Source organism: Galeopterus variegatus, unplaced genomic scaffold (assembly GCF_000696425.1).
Source record: "Galeopterus variegatus unplaced genomic scaffold, G_variegatus-3.0.2 Scaffold3517, whole genome shotgun sequence".
In the NCBI taxonomy this organism is placed as follows: domain Eukaryota; kingdom Metazoa; phylum Chordata; class Mammalia; order Dermoptera; family Cynocephalidae; genus Galeopterus; species Galeopterus variegatus.
The window spans coordinates 12,723-26,243 of NW_007729628.1; the positions used below are offsets into that span (position 1 = coordinate 12,723).

Consider the following 13,521-nt stretch of genomic DNA (forward strand, 5'->3'; position numbering starts at 1 on the left):
CCCGGCTTAACGGCGCAACGGCCGGCCTGGGCCTGCATCTCCGGGTGCGGGCCGGGCGGGAGCGGCCACCGGAGAGACCTGGTAGGCGGGGCGTTCGGGGCAGAAAGGAGCCGGGGAGGGACTAGCACGACCGTGATTTGTGCGGCGTGCCCGGTGCGGGTGGGAGACCGGGTTGCGGCTGCCCTCGCACGACCGTCCGGGACCGGGGGGCCGTCGCCTCCCTTCGCCCGCGGGGCTCGCCGACCTCATTGGGAGGCGGCCGCCGGGGCAGACCGGGCGCCCGAGGCCCGTGTCTGAGGCGGCTGCTTAGTCTGGCAGTGTCCCGAGCGCGGCGGTCGGGCCCGGCGATACGGACGACCGAGGCGGTGGTGGGAAGGGCGCGGGGCCTTCGCTTCTGCCTTAGTATGGCAGATGCGCGGAGGCTCCAACAGGTGGCTCCGTGGCGCAATGGATAGCGCATTGGACTTCTAGAGGCTGAAGGCATTCAAAGGTTCCGGGTTCGAGTCCCGGCGGAGTCGTATGTTTTTTTTTTTTTTCTTTCCCATAATTTATTTCTACTCCCTTCGTTCTCTCCTTGCTTTTTCCTAAGCGATTTAACTTGCCTCCCACTCCCTGTTCTCTCCCCACTGCATTTGGCTCCTGCGGCCTTTTCACCTTTAGCGGCTTGCAGGGTCCCGCGTCACCTCTTCTCCCGCGGCCTCAGTGGCTCAGGGCCTGGCCCAAGTGACTCCGAAGCGGAACCAGGTTATGGAAAGAGCGGCCCCGGGCGGCGGCGGCGGGTAGGGAAGGGAGGTGACAGCGAAGCGAGGCCTTGCAGTTTCGGCCTAAAGGAGAGCGCAGGGGAGGCCCGGGTCTCGGGTGACACCCACGCCCAGAGTGCGACTGTGGCTGCGAGGACGGGACAAGAAAACGCTCCACTGTTCTGCACTGTGCGGGCTGACTGCCCCTGTAACCCCGAGGGATTTGAAATTAGCACGAATCGGAATTCCCTGTGGGATCCTGTCAAAAATGTAGATTTCTGGGCTTCACTCTGGGACTCTCTAGATCAATCGATCTGGGGCGCGGCGTAGGAATCTGCATTTCTGGTAAGACTGCTCCCTCTCCCTTCCCCCATGATTCTAATATAAAGAGGTCCAAGGCCCACGAGACAGCTCTTAGCTTTGTACAGGGTTACTGTTCCACCTCACTGAATGAGAATAAATCAAGGAATGAATGTAATTTTAAAAATTCATTGTGATACACAATGAAACAGGAAATTAATGCAAAAGATGCAAAATCCAAAATCTTCAAAAAAGTACAGGGAAAACCAAACATCTTTGTTATTCCTATATCACAACCTTGCAATTCTCTCCACAAGCCTTTACTGATAATGGTTTCTTGAAAATATTTTCAGATTTATTTTATGGGTATGTCAGCATTTTTTATATCCATTGTCTCTGTATTAATATTATTGATATATGTGGTATGTATCTTTTTAAAAACACAACTGGTACTATGCTATACTTGCCTATTTCACGTATTAGTACACATAGAGATGCCTTATTTCATTGTACATATGTATCATAATGATTTAACAGTCCATAATAGACATTTAGGTGTCCAGTATTTTTCTATTACGGACAATGCTTCAGTAAATATCCTTGTTCTTATGTTATTGTACACAAGTGCAAGTATATCTGTAGGATAGATTCCTAGGAAGTTGAATTGCTGGTTCAAAGGTTTGTGCATTCTTTGATAGATATTGGCAAATTGCTCTCATAGGGATTATACCCATTTTACTATCACCAGCAGTATGTGAGAATGTCTGTTTCCCCACAACCCACATGTTATCAAACAGGTGAAAAATGGTTTCTAGTTGTAGTTTTTAATCTGCCTGTTATTATGAGTGAGGCTGAACATCTTTTCATCTTTTTCTGTGATTTATCTGTTCTTGAGTTGTGCTCATTTTGTTGTGTCATTGGTCATTTCATTCGTTTGTAGGACTTCTTTACATATTAAGGAAAACAGTCCTTTGTGATTTGTGTTACAATTATTCTTTCCCAATCTATTTATCTTTTTACTTTGTTTATGGTATTTTGTTTTGTTTTTCTGTCTTAGAGTTTATCAGTCTTTTCTTTTATGGCTTCTGGGTGTTGGGAAAATTCAAAATTAATTCTTTCAGTAGCTTGTTTTGCCTTTAAAACAGAACCTGCTATTGTATCAGCTTTACTGATAATCAACTGCTCTGCACTCCTGCTTCTGTAAACTGTGCTTGCTTATCGCAATAGCTACATGAATGCTGAGAAAATGAAACGTATTATTGCACTAGCTACATGAATGCTGAAAAAGTGAAACCTAAAGAATCTGGAAGAGTCTGTCTATATAAACCCTCAAGACCTAAACTTGGGGCTCAGGTCTTGGAGTGCTAGCTCATCTGGGCCTGCTGGCATAATAAATACCTGACTCTCCAACCCTCTCAGTGCTGACTGCTTCTTTGTCAAGTCCATTCCATAACATAGGTTTGGAGTCATTCTGAACTCAGATTATTAAATAATTTCCTTTTAATGGCTTTCTTTTTACAGTTTTAAAAAATCTTCGCTTCATCTGGAATGTATTTTTGTATAAGAAGTGAAGTGGGAGTTCTGTCCCAGAATCACTGATGTTGAACACTCTTCCTTTTGTACACTAACATGAAAGCTATCCTTATCATTTTCTAAATTCCCATGAGCATTTGGGTTTCAGGATTCTCTGTTCTATTCCATCGATCTACCTGTCTTAATGTTGATTTACCAAACTGTGCTGTTTTAATATCTACTAGGGCCAGTCCTCCCTTATCATTTGTTTCTTAAAAGATTTTCCCACCTATTCTTGAATTATAATTTTTCTCAAATTACAATAATAGTTAGCACTTATTTGGCATTTGATATATACCAGGTTTCTGAGTGAGAACCCAGGAAGGATGGGTCTGTGGGTAAAATTGTAATTCTGTATTGCCTTTTCACATGAGCTTTAGTTACAGCTAGTCTGGCTCTAACCTTAGGAGTTTTTTTTTTTTTTTTTTTTTAGTCATGTTATCTTTATAGATTAATATAGAGAGAATTGAACTAATTAGGATGTTGAGTCTTCCTGTTTAAAAGCATCAGGGGGAAAAAAAGAACAGCTATACCTTTTCATTTGTTTAGCCCTCCTTCTATGCTCTTCAGGAGCATAGGTCTTGACTTTTTTGTTGCATTTATTCCTAGATAGCTTATCTTTTTTGTTGGGATCCTTTCTTCCATTATATTTTCTAACTAGTTATTTATATATAAGAAGGCTTTTGATATTTTAAATAATAATTTTATATCTAGTCATCTTACTGAAATATCTATAGTTTTTCAGTTCAAAATCTCAATGAAGTACCACTTTACACCCACTAGGATGGCTGTAATAAAAAAGAAAGACAAGGTGAGGGGACTTAAAAAAGTTCATGGAAAAATGGAATTAAAAGATAAAAATAAAATATATAAACTTTATTTCTCAACATAAGCTTCATCAAGTTCAAGACACTTTTGTAAGCAATGATATCAGCCATTTAGTCCATTCCTAAAGAACTTGAGGGTCCTGGGAATTTAACCATGTCAAGGCAAACTTTTTACATTGTTAACTGAAGAAAAACGGGTGCCCTTTAAAGATTCTTTTAAGATTAGGACACAAAAAGAAGTCAGAAGGTGTCAAATCAGGACTGTAAGGTGGATGCCTAATGATTTCCCATAGAAACTCTTGCAAAATTGCCCTTGTTTGATGAGGAGAATGAGCAGGAGCATTGTCATGGTGGAAAAGGACTCTGGTGAAGCTTTCCAAGGCATTTTTCTGCTAAAGCTTTGCCTAACTTTCTCAAAATACTCTCATAGTAAGCAGATGTTATCATTCTTTGGCCTTCCAGAAAGTCAGCGAGCAAAATGCCTTCAACATCTCAAAATCTGTCATGACCTTTCCCCTTGACTGGTCTGCTTTTGCTTGGACCAGACCACTTCCACCTCTTGGTAGCCATTGCTTTGACTGTGTTTTGTCTTCAGGATCACACTGGTAAAGCCATGTTTCGTCTCCTGTTACAAATGCTTCAGGATCTTGATCCCACTTGATTAAAATTTCCATTGAAAACTACTGTTATCTGCAGCTGATATGGGCACAACAGTTTTGGTACCCATCGAGTGAAAAGTTTGCTCAACATTAATTTTTCAGTCAGAATTGTGTAAGGGGAACCTGTTGAAATGTCTGAGGTGTTGGTTATTGTTTCTGCTGTTAATTGTTGGTCCTTTTCAATTAGGACACGAACAAGATTTTTTTTTTTCCTTTTTGTCTTTTTTCGTGACTGGCAACGGATCGCAACCCTCAGTGTCGCACCCGTACCAGACCGGGACCGGCAATGGGATCACAACCCTCGGTGTTGCGCCCGCACCTCGCTCAGCCAGTGAGCGGCCGGTCTGTATGTGGGATCCGAACCCTTGGCGGGAGCGCCGCCGCACTCCCAAGCGGCGCACTGTAGCAGCGTGCCACCGGGCCGGCCCATGAACAAGATTTTTACCTGCAAATTGATGTGGATGATCTGCTGCTGTGTGCTTCATCTTCAACATCGTCTTGTCCCTTAAAACTGCTGTTTTTTTGGGGGGCCTCATCCCCATAAACTTTTCATAAAATATCAGTGACTTAACCATTCTTCCACCAAGCTTCACCATTTAGCAGAATTCATGTTGTTCTGATCGGGGCTCTTTTCAAACTGATGTCTTCCCTTCTTAGTGCCCAAGAATAGATCCTGTTCAGACATGTTGTAACAAGTTAGTACAGTTTGTTTTGGTGCAAAAAAATTTTGCAATCATGCCTAGTTTCTTCATAATAAGCATTTTCCATGAACTTTTTGAAGAACCCTTGTGCAAGAGTTAGCAAGGATTAGAACTTTCATATGTTGCCAGTAAGGATGTAAAATGGTGCAGCCTCTTTGGAAAATTTATCTATTCCTCAAAAAGTTAAACATTAGAGTTACCATATGACCCAGCAATTCCACTCCTAGGTTATACACCGAAGAGTATTAAAATCATATGTCCACACAAAAACATGTACAGGAATGTCCACAGCAGCATTGTTTTAAATGGCCAAAAAGTAGAAACAACCCAAATGTCCATCAACTGATGAATGGATAAAAAGCTGCAGTGTATCTATTTGTTGACATATTATTCAGCAATAAAAAGGAATGAAGTACTGGTTCATGTTACAACATGAATAAACCTTGAAAACATTATGCTAAGTGAAAGAAGCCAGTTACAAAAGACCACATATTGTATGATTCCATTTATATGAAATGTCCAAAATAAGCAAATTCATAGAGACAGGAAGTAAATTAGTGGTTACCAGGGGCTGGGATTAGGGAGAATGTGAAGTCACTGCTAATGAATATAGGGTTTCTTTTTGGGGTGATGAAAATAGTGGAAATAGTGGTGCTAGGTGCACAACTCTGAACATACAAAAATTCACTTTTTGTATGTTCAGAGTTGAATATACTTAAAGGAGTAAATTTTATAGTATGTGAGTTATATCTGAATTTCAAAAAGGAAAAGCAGTTTTTCAGTTGACTTAAGTTATGTTTTCTGGATATATTACCCTCAAATTATGATGATTTTACTTTCTCCTTTCTAATTTTTATGCCTCATATTGTTTCTCTGGTAATAGCATCAGCTAGTATGTTCACAAAATGCTAAATAATTTTTTGTGATAATGGTGGTAGTGGACTTTCTTGTCTGTGGTCATGAAAGGAGTGCTTATCCATTAAACATGATGCTGGCTTTTGGGGTTGGTGTGGGCAGGCATTCATACATGTGTACACACACACACACACACACACACACACACATTTTATCACATCAAGAAAATATCTATCACGGGCCGGCCCGTGGCTCACTCGGGAGAGTGTGGTGCTGATAACACCAAGGCCCCGGGTTTGGATCCCATATAGGGATGGCCGGTTCACTTGCTGGCTGAGTGTGAGTCAAGGGTTAAGATCCCCTTACCGGTCATCTTTTTGGAAAAAAAAAAAAAAAAAAAAAAAAGAAAATATCTATCACTATTCATCAATATGTAAATTTTTCTCCTTTGATCTATTAATATTGTACAATATATTAACATATTTTTAAAATATTAAACTCATCTTACATTCCTAAAATTAATCCCACTTGATTATGGTGTATATTTATTTTTATATTCTACTATTTTGCAGTTTTTGCATGTTTAGAAAGATTGACATTTAATTATTTACCATAAAATGAATAGCAAATGCAGCATTGTTTGTAATGGCTCCAAACTGGAAATAACCCAGATGTCTGTCAGTAATCTTCTGTTTGAAGAAGGTGTGATGGAAGCATATAATTGAATACAAGGCAGACCTTTAAAAAATGAGAAAGATCTATATATACTGCTATGGAAAAATGTCCAAGATTATATGAAAAAATCTGATATGCAAATGAATATTTTAATAAGATTCCATTTGTGTTAAATAATAATGTGACAGTAACAGCATAAAAATGTGTGTTTTATTACCATGATTGCATGTGCACCGAAAATTTCTGGATGGATAGACTGTTAACAGTGGTTACTTTAGGGAAATGCTGGGTTGGAGGAGCAATGGCATGAAGGGAAGGGTTTTCCTTTTTACTTTATTCTTGTTTGTAATGTTAGTTTTTTTCATAATGAGCCCCTATCCTTGTAATAAAAAAGTTAATTTTAAAAAAGGTAAAGCAAAGAAAAAAAAATCCTAATGCTAACGAGGAAGGAAAAAATAATATTTATGCCTCTTCCTAGATAACTTTCAGCTAGGCAGCTCTGATACTGTTTATCCATTAAAGATTCCCCAAGCTTGATTTTTATTGACCCCATACACTCTACTATATGCTGGATCTCAGTGATGAATAAGCTCTTTAGGAGCTCATCTGGTAAGCACCTGTAGGAGCTCCTCCTATTAAGAGTGGAGAAACATATAAACAGAATATCTCTTTACAGAGTGATTCCAGCAGGGACCATATCCTGAAGGTCTTGTATACCATGTTAAGGAGTATGGACTTTACCCTAAGGCAATGGGAAACCACTGGATAGATTTTAGCTGGGAAGCAGTATGATTAGATGTATGTTTGTGTCCTCCCTCTGTCTGCAGTGTGGATCACGGCTGAAATAGCACAAGACTGGAAGTCAGAAGACCAGTTCAGGGGCAGTTGGAGACATCTAGGTAAGAAAATGATGAGGGCTGGAACTGGGGAGGTGGTTTGGTGAGAAGGATAAAGATACAAACTGGAGGTGTTTCAAGGCCAAATTGATGAGCCTTGATGAAATAAAGGATATATAGAAGAGAGGGAGGGAGCAGTCACAATGACTCCCATCTTAATTAGGCAGATGGGTGGGTGCTGAAATAGTCACTGGGACAAGAAATAAAGGTGAGAAAAGTGGGTTCAGAGGGCAGATGAGTTCAGATTCACATGTGCTGAGTTTGAGGTCTCTGTGGAACGTCCTGGAGACAATGTGCAGTTGGATAAACAATGCCAAGCACATAGCAGGCTCTCAATATTCACAGAATGAAAGAATGCAGGAAGGAAGGAAGGAATTAATGGAAGGCAGGTGTGTAGAGAAAGAGACGGGAACAATGAGAAGGTCTGGAGCTCAGGAGACAGATCTAGGCTTGGAATTTAAAATTCCTTTTCCTGTACTTGGCACTTGAAACTCTGGATATAGATGAGATTGTGTAGGGAGAGTATAAAGTAAGAAGAGATAAAGGTTGAGGAGAGAAACCCACAGTGCAGACATTTGAAGGATAGGCAAAGAGAGAGTCCTTCAAAGAGACCAAGAAAGGGTAGGCAAGAGAGGTAGGAAGAGAAACAGGTTGAGGTGTTTCCCCAGGAACAGGTGAAACAAGTTTCCTCTAGAGGAAAAGGGGGTCAAGAGGAAAAGGGGAAACACCTAGCATTTTTCTAAACACCTGCTTTATGCCAGCAACTTTATGTAACCCTTGCTGCTTAATTATCCCCCAAATCCTAAGGAGTATGAATGACCCCATTTTACAGGTGAGAACATTAAGATGCAAAGATGTTATGAGAGTCAAATGGAAGAATTAGCGTAGGAATGATGGAAAAATGCCTGCTCTTCTAAGGAAAGTGGGAAGAGGGCAGAAATGAAGGAAAGCATGAAGGTGGAGAAGGGAAGATTCCAGGGGTTCATGTCTGAGGACATGTTTTCTTTGTGCTCTCTTTCACAGCTCTACCTCAACACCTAGGATCCCAGGAAGGTACTGACAAAGTGGAAGCTGCCTCAAAGGGCAGAGACACTTTCATCTTATTGCCACCTGTGGCCAGTACGGATTCCAAACGACCAGGGGCCAGAGTGGTTTCATCCCAATTTTCTCTTGGCCTGGGGGCCTTCTACATCCATCAGCATGTTCTTTATATTTTATATCCTCATTTACCTTCAATATGTATTTTTTCAGTAGTGGTTTGTGCAAGGAACCATGCAGGAAGGAAATACACAGATGAGTGAGGTAGAGTACATTTTCTTAAAAACTCAGCCCAGTGAAAGACGGAGCCATGGACTGGTGATTTCATTTATCGGTGTTGCGAGTTTGCTCACACAGAGGAATCCAAGACTAACATTGATATTACAGTTCTTTATTAGTTAACAGCTCTTTTTGGTGTTACAGCACTTTATTGCTTGCAAGCAAAGAGAGCACAAGCATCAGGCTAGTGTCTCCCTGAATGACGGAAAGGGGCAGCCTTATATAGCCAAAACTTCCTGCCCAAGTTCTCATTTAGGTCCTCTTATGCAAATGAGGGATGCAAGTCTGTTAATTTGGATTGGTTGGCTATGAGACATAGTTCATTGGTCAGTTCTGGAGCCAAATTTGCATTCGGCTCTTAGGGTGGTGCAAAACCGCTGTTACCTTTTGTTAGCACATGGGTGCAGGAAGCAAGCTAGGTTACAGAAGCTAAAGTTAGTGATTAAGACAGCCAAGCATAAAATTTCTAAAACAGTTTCTCCAGCGGAAGGGGGCAGGTTTAACAATCAGAAAATGCTCAGGGTTCCCTGCTTCATTAGGATGAGTTTTGGCTACGAGTCACAGGAAACCCAAAAAATAGTGAAATAGGCAAGATAGAGGTTTGTTTCTCTCTCATGTAAAAGTCCAGGGAATGGCAGCTATTTGATCATGAGACACCCAGGTTCCTCCTCCTTTCATCCTCGAAATGTACCTTTACGTTCTGTTCCAAGGTGGTTGCTCCTGCCCCTGCCATCACATCATTGTACTAGCTAGTGGGGAGGAGATACGGGGGCAAAGAAGGGCCCCACTCCAATATCACCTTATTTGAAGGACACTTCCCAAAAGTTGCACATGCCACTTCCACTCACATCCCATGGGAAGGTGGGAATTATAGCTTTTTTTTCCGGGTGGCCACATTCTCAGCTAAAAATCAAGTGGCCTGTAACTGTAGAAGAAAGTGGGAAAGTCCAGAAGTTTCTGCCACTGATGCTGAAATAGGTACACAGATAAGATATCTGTGCAAGATTAGAATAAAAGCATGACAAAGAGAATTACACTAAATAGCTCTGTTACTTAACCCCCTGTGCCTCAGTTTCTTCACTTATAAAGTGGGGGTAATAACAGCACTTGCCTTGTGTGTTTACCTAAGTTGTTTCATACATATATACCTACATACCTATGTACATAGGGTAACATAAAAATAGATTGTATTTGTAAGTTCTTAGAACATTCCCTGGCACTTAATAAGTGCTGTATAGGCATCTGTTAAATACAAAGAGTAAAAATAAGCACAGTCAAATGGGAATTTCAAGAGTGTACACATCAGTGGAGAGAATCTGAAAAAGGTTTTATGAAGACATGTACACTGTCAGCTCTGTGATGGCTGGGATGACATCACTCCTTCCCTGGGCACTGCCAGCACGTAGTACGGTGCTTTGCACAGAATAGATGCTCAAAGTATTGGTTCCTGAATAAGCTTCAAAGGTCATTACTACTTCGTTATGTGAAGTAGAGGCAGGAAAGTTATTTTAGGTGGAATTTACCATATGAACGAAGATATGAACGAAGACATAAATGGTGAAAATGCATTGTACCTGGCACAATGGGACAGTGGGAGGAGATGGTGTTACCATGGGAAATGTAGTTTTCTGCAATCCAGAGCGGAGCAGAGAAAGGGCAGTGAAAAGAGCTGAGGGAGAAATAGGCAAATGACCAGCATGAGTGAATTTTGGGGCGTGAGCAGGGGAGTGGTGAATAGAAACCTGTGGTGGCATTACTTTATGGAGACTCTTAAATGTCAAGTCTTAAATGTAGGCATTTCTGCATGTCTCATGAGGCAGAGGTGGGCCATGGAAAGTAAAAAGTGGTGTGGCATTATTAAGACTGTTTTAAGAGGGCTTCCCATTGGGGAGGATGGAGAACATAGAAATAGTAGCTTTCCTTTGAGTACCTGTTCTGTGCCAGTCACAGTTCTAGTCCTTATTTAATCACCTCAGAAAGATGATGTGTCTCATTCTGGATACATTGAATTTGAGATGACTTCATGATACCCAGATGGGCATAGCACACAGTTAATTGAAAATGTGGGTCTAGATAGTGGGGGTGGGGTAGAGATGTAAGGATGGAGAATTTGGGGTCTTCTGAAGAGAGGTAAGAGCAGAAGCTGAAGGAGAGGGAGGACAACATATTGAAAACCAGACAGTATAGAGAAAGAAGATAAGAGGTCAGGCATGGGAAACCAACAATTTAAGTAAGGGACAGAGTAAGAAAATGAGTGAAGGAAATAAGAGTAGATAGGAGAAACAGAAAAGTTCATCTCCCTGCAGAAGCTGAGAGAAGCTTAAACTTCAAGAAGGGGAAGATGAGTAGTGTCAAATAACATTTCCTGGTCAGAAAAACTGAACGCCGAGGGAAAGAAACCCTATTGAATATAGCAGTTGGGATGCATGTGCCAGTTTAAGGCAGGCTTAGTCAGATGGTCCTGGCTGGTTGAGTGAAGTAGGAGATAAGGTAATCTGCTGAGGATGCGAGTGGGAGTTGGGGGGCTCCAGAAAAATGAACATGTCTTGTATATCCTGTGTGCTGTTTGGATATAGAGGCTACCTCATCTTTACTGCTGTACCCCAGTGCTTAAATAATGCACAGGACTCAGTTACTTGTGTTGACTGACTGACTTGCTGAATGAATGAATGAATGAATTTGGTGGAAAGTATTCAGAATTGAACTAAGAGATTATGGAGCAGCAATGAAAACCCAGCTGAGTCAACAGCTTCATGATACTTCCCCAAATCTCAATAATCTGGATTATAAAGAATAGTGGATGTTTCCCTGGCTGGATTGGTAGGTGAGAGTAACAGGAAAGATTACAGAGAATAAGGAGATTAGTGGGATATACAAGCAATATTTGAAATGTCTGACCAATTGGGTCCAGATTGGTTAAGGAAGAAAATGTATCCTAATGGGGATGGAGGATTGAGAGAATAAGGAGTGACTGAAGGGCTTGAGATCATGATTTCATGATGTTTGGCAGTGGGACCCTGGCATCAGTATTTTGAAGCCGCCTCAGGTAATTCCAAAGTGCAGCCAAGGCTGAGTTAGAGGGAACTGGAGGGAGAGCTAACAGGATAATAGATTGGGGTAGTTACAGAGTTCAGAATCTTGACCACTGAACAGTTAGTTTTAGGTAAGGAATCTAAGGCCATGGTAGTGATTGGCTAGGCTGAAGTGGAAATGAGGGTAACTGCAATTGAAGAGATTGAACTTGAACTATAGGGCCATCTGGACTGGAACGTCCTTGACTGAACGTCCTACTTCTGAGGTAAGCTGTGATGGAACAACTTATGTTCCCGTCATCTCCATCCACCATGCCCCACCCTTAATAGGAAAGGCCTGGCTTCAGAGAAGCCCCGAGTCCAGTTTCCCACTTTGTTTGGAAGAGAGTACAACAGGTCTGTGCCCAAATAGGTCAAGAGTGATTGCTTATGGTTTCTGACCTGTTTAATACAGCAACTCTGTTCGTTTATAAAAAATATGGTCCAGTGAACATCTTGGGCTCACATCAATCTGGTTAGCAACTCCTCTTCCCTTAGGAGGGGTAACTAGAAAGGAGGCAGGTGGGAATAGAACTTCCCAAATACCATGCTGAAGCCTTCAGTACCACACAAATGCAAAAGTGTGTGGGTTATATTTTGATTTTACAGCAAGTTCTATGCTGTACCGTTAGACTGAACAACAGTACCATTAAATTGAAGAATTTCAGTTGCTGTCATACTTTAAAAGAAAATGGTGGTGGTTACAAATCATTATGTTTTATGGTAATTTGTTATGCAGTGATAACCAGGGTAAATGTACTACCCACTACTGATCACCCAGACCTAGAATAGTTATGGCTTTCCCACAGTTGGTATTCAGTATTTATTGATAACCCTTTCCATTTCAGAACCCCCCCATGGTTATCTAATTTTAGATTTCATAGTTCACTTGAGATGTTTTATTTCTTTGATAGAACACTGATCTGCTTATGACATTTAATTATAGGTCATACTGTTGACCCTACTTCTTGGAAGCATCCATCCCCTCTTCACTTTTAAAACAAAACATTTCTTCTTCACCTTAAAAATTGTGTAACAATGAGAAGACTTGAATTTTACATTTTAACTAGACAGTTGTTTGGAGAATTAGTTAACTAGAAAGCCCTTTTTGTTTAAACCTTACTCAAAACTTAAAAATATATTAATCAGTTCAATTAAATGAGTACAATTCAATTAAATAAACAATTTTTGATGGTTCAGGATCCTGTCGTAGGTAGTTATTAACACTAGTTGTAATTGCCTGGGAGACTGAACCAAATGAGTACCTCACACATATCCCAGAACTGGTGTTAAAATTTTTTTTTTTTTCATTTTATTTCTAAGAGTTGTATCCTATGATTCTATCCATTACTCAAGGTTTTACTGAACTTTTCTATATGGGCTCCCCCCACACCTTTTCCTTTCTTTTGAAACCCTGCCATTTATTCTCTGGACAGCCAAGTATGGCCTCTAGTATAGCATCCTTGTTATTGGGACCCAAAAGAGACATTTTGTCAGGTCTCAATAGGAATGATGATGTTTCTCTAGAGCAGTTGGTTTCTGTCATACGGTAAAACACTGAACACAGAACTGATTGTTAGATGCTAGGAACCCAGCCCAGAGCCCACCTTTATCAACTGTAGTTAGCTTCACAGCACCTACTTTAACTTTACCCTGGCTTCATTTCTTCCATCATTTTCCTAGCCCTTATTTCCTAGTTGTGTTAGACACTTTAATAAGCTATTTTAAAAGCACTTTGGAACAAGATGGGGTATAAATATAACATTCTTTTAGAAATCTTTCAAGATCTTCTTAGGGTATTTTGAAGGCCTTTTGTGAGCACACTGTACTATAGCAACCCTCTGTACTCTTTATAATGCCTTTCTGGTACTTTTAGTCAGTAAGCCTTAAAATAATTCCAGTAGGTGA

At 40.8% G+C, this 13,521-nt stretch overlaps 1 long non-coding RNA gene and 1 other non-coding gene across 2 annotated transcripts; both read left to right on the forward strand.

Annotated features, from left to right (window-relative positions):
- The first annotated feature begins 433 nt into the window (after window positions 1-433).
- Window positions 434-518, forward strand: TRNAR-UCU. The gene is given in 2 exon segments: window positions 434-470; window positions 483-518. It is a non-coding gene; the product is annotated as a tRNA-Arg (tRNA).
- Window positions 519-575: 57 nt separating this feature from the next.
- On the forward strand, window positions 576-9,573 carry LOC103600956. Its single transcript, XR_551425.1, has 3 exons — window positions 576-1,085; window positions 7,157-7,228; window positions 8,249-9,573. It is a non-coding gene; the product is annotated as an uncharacterized LOC103600956 (long non-coding RNA).
- The last annotated feature ends 3,948 nt before the right edge of the window (window positions 9,574-13,521 follow it).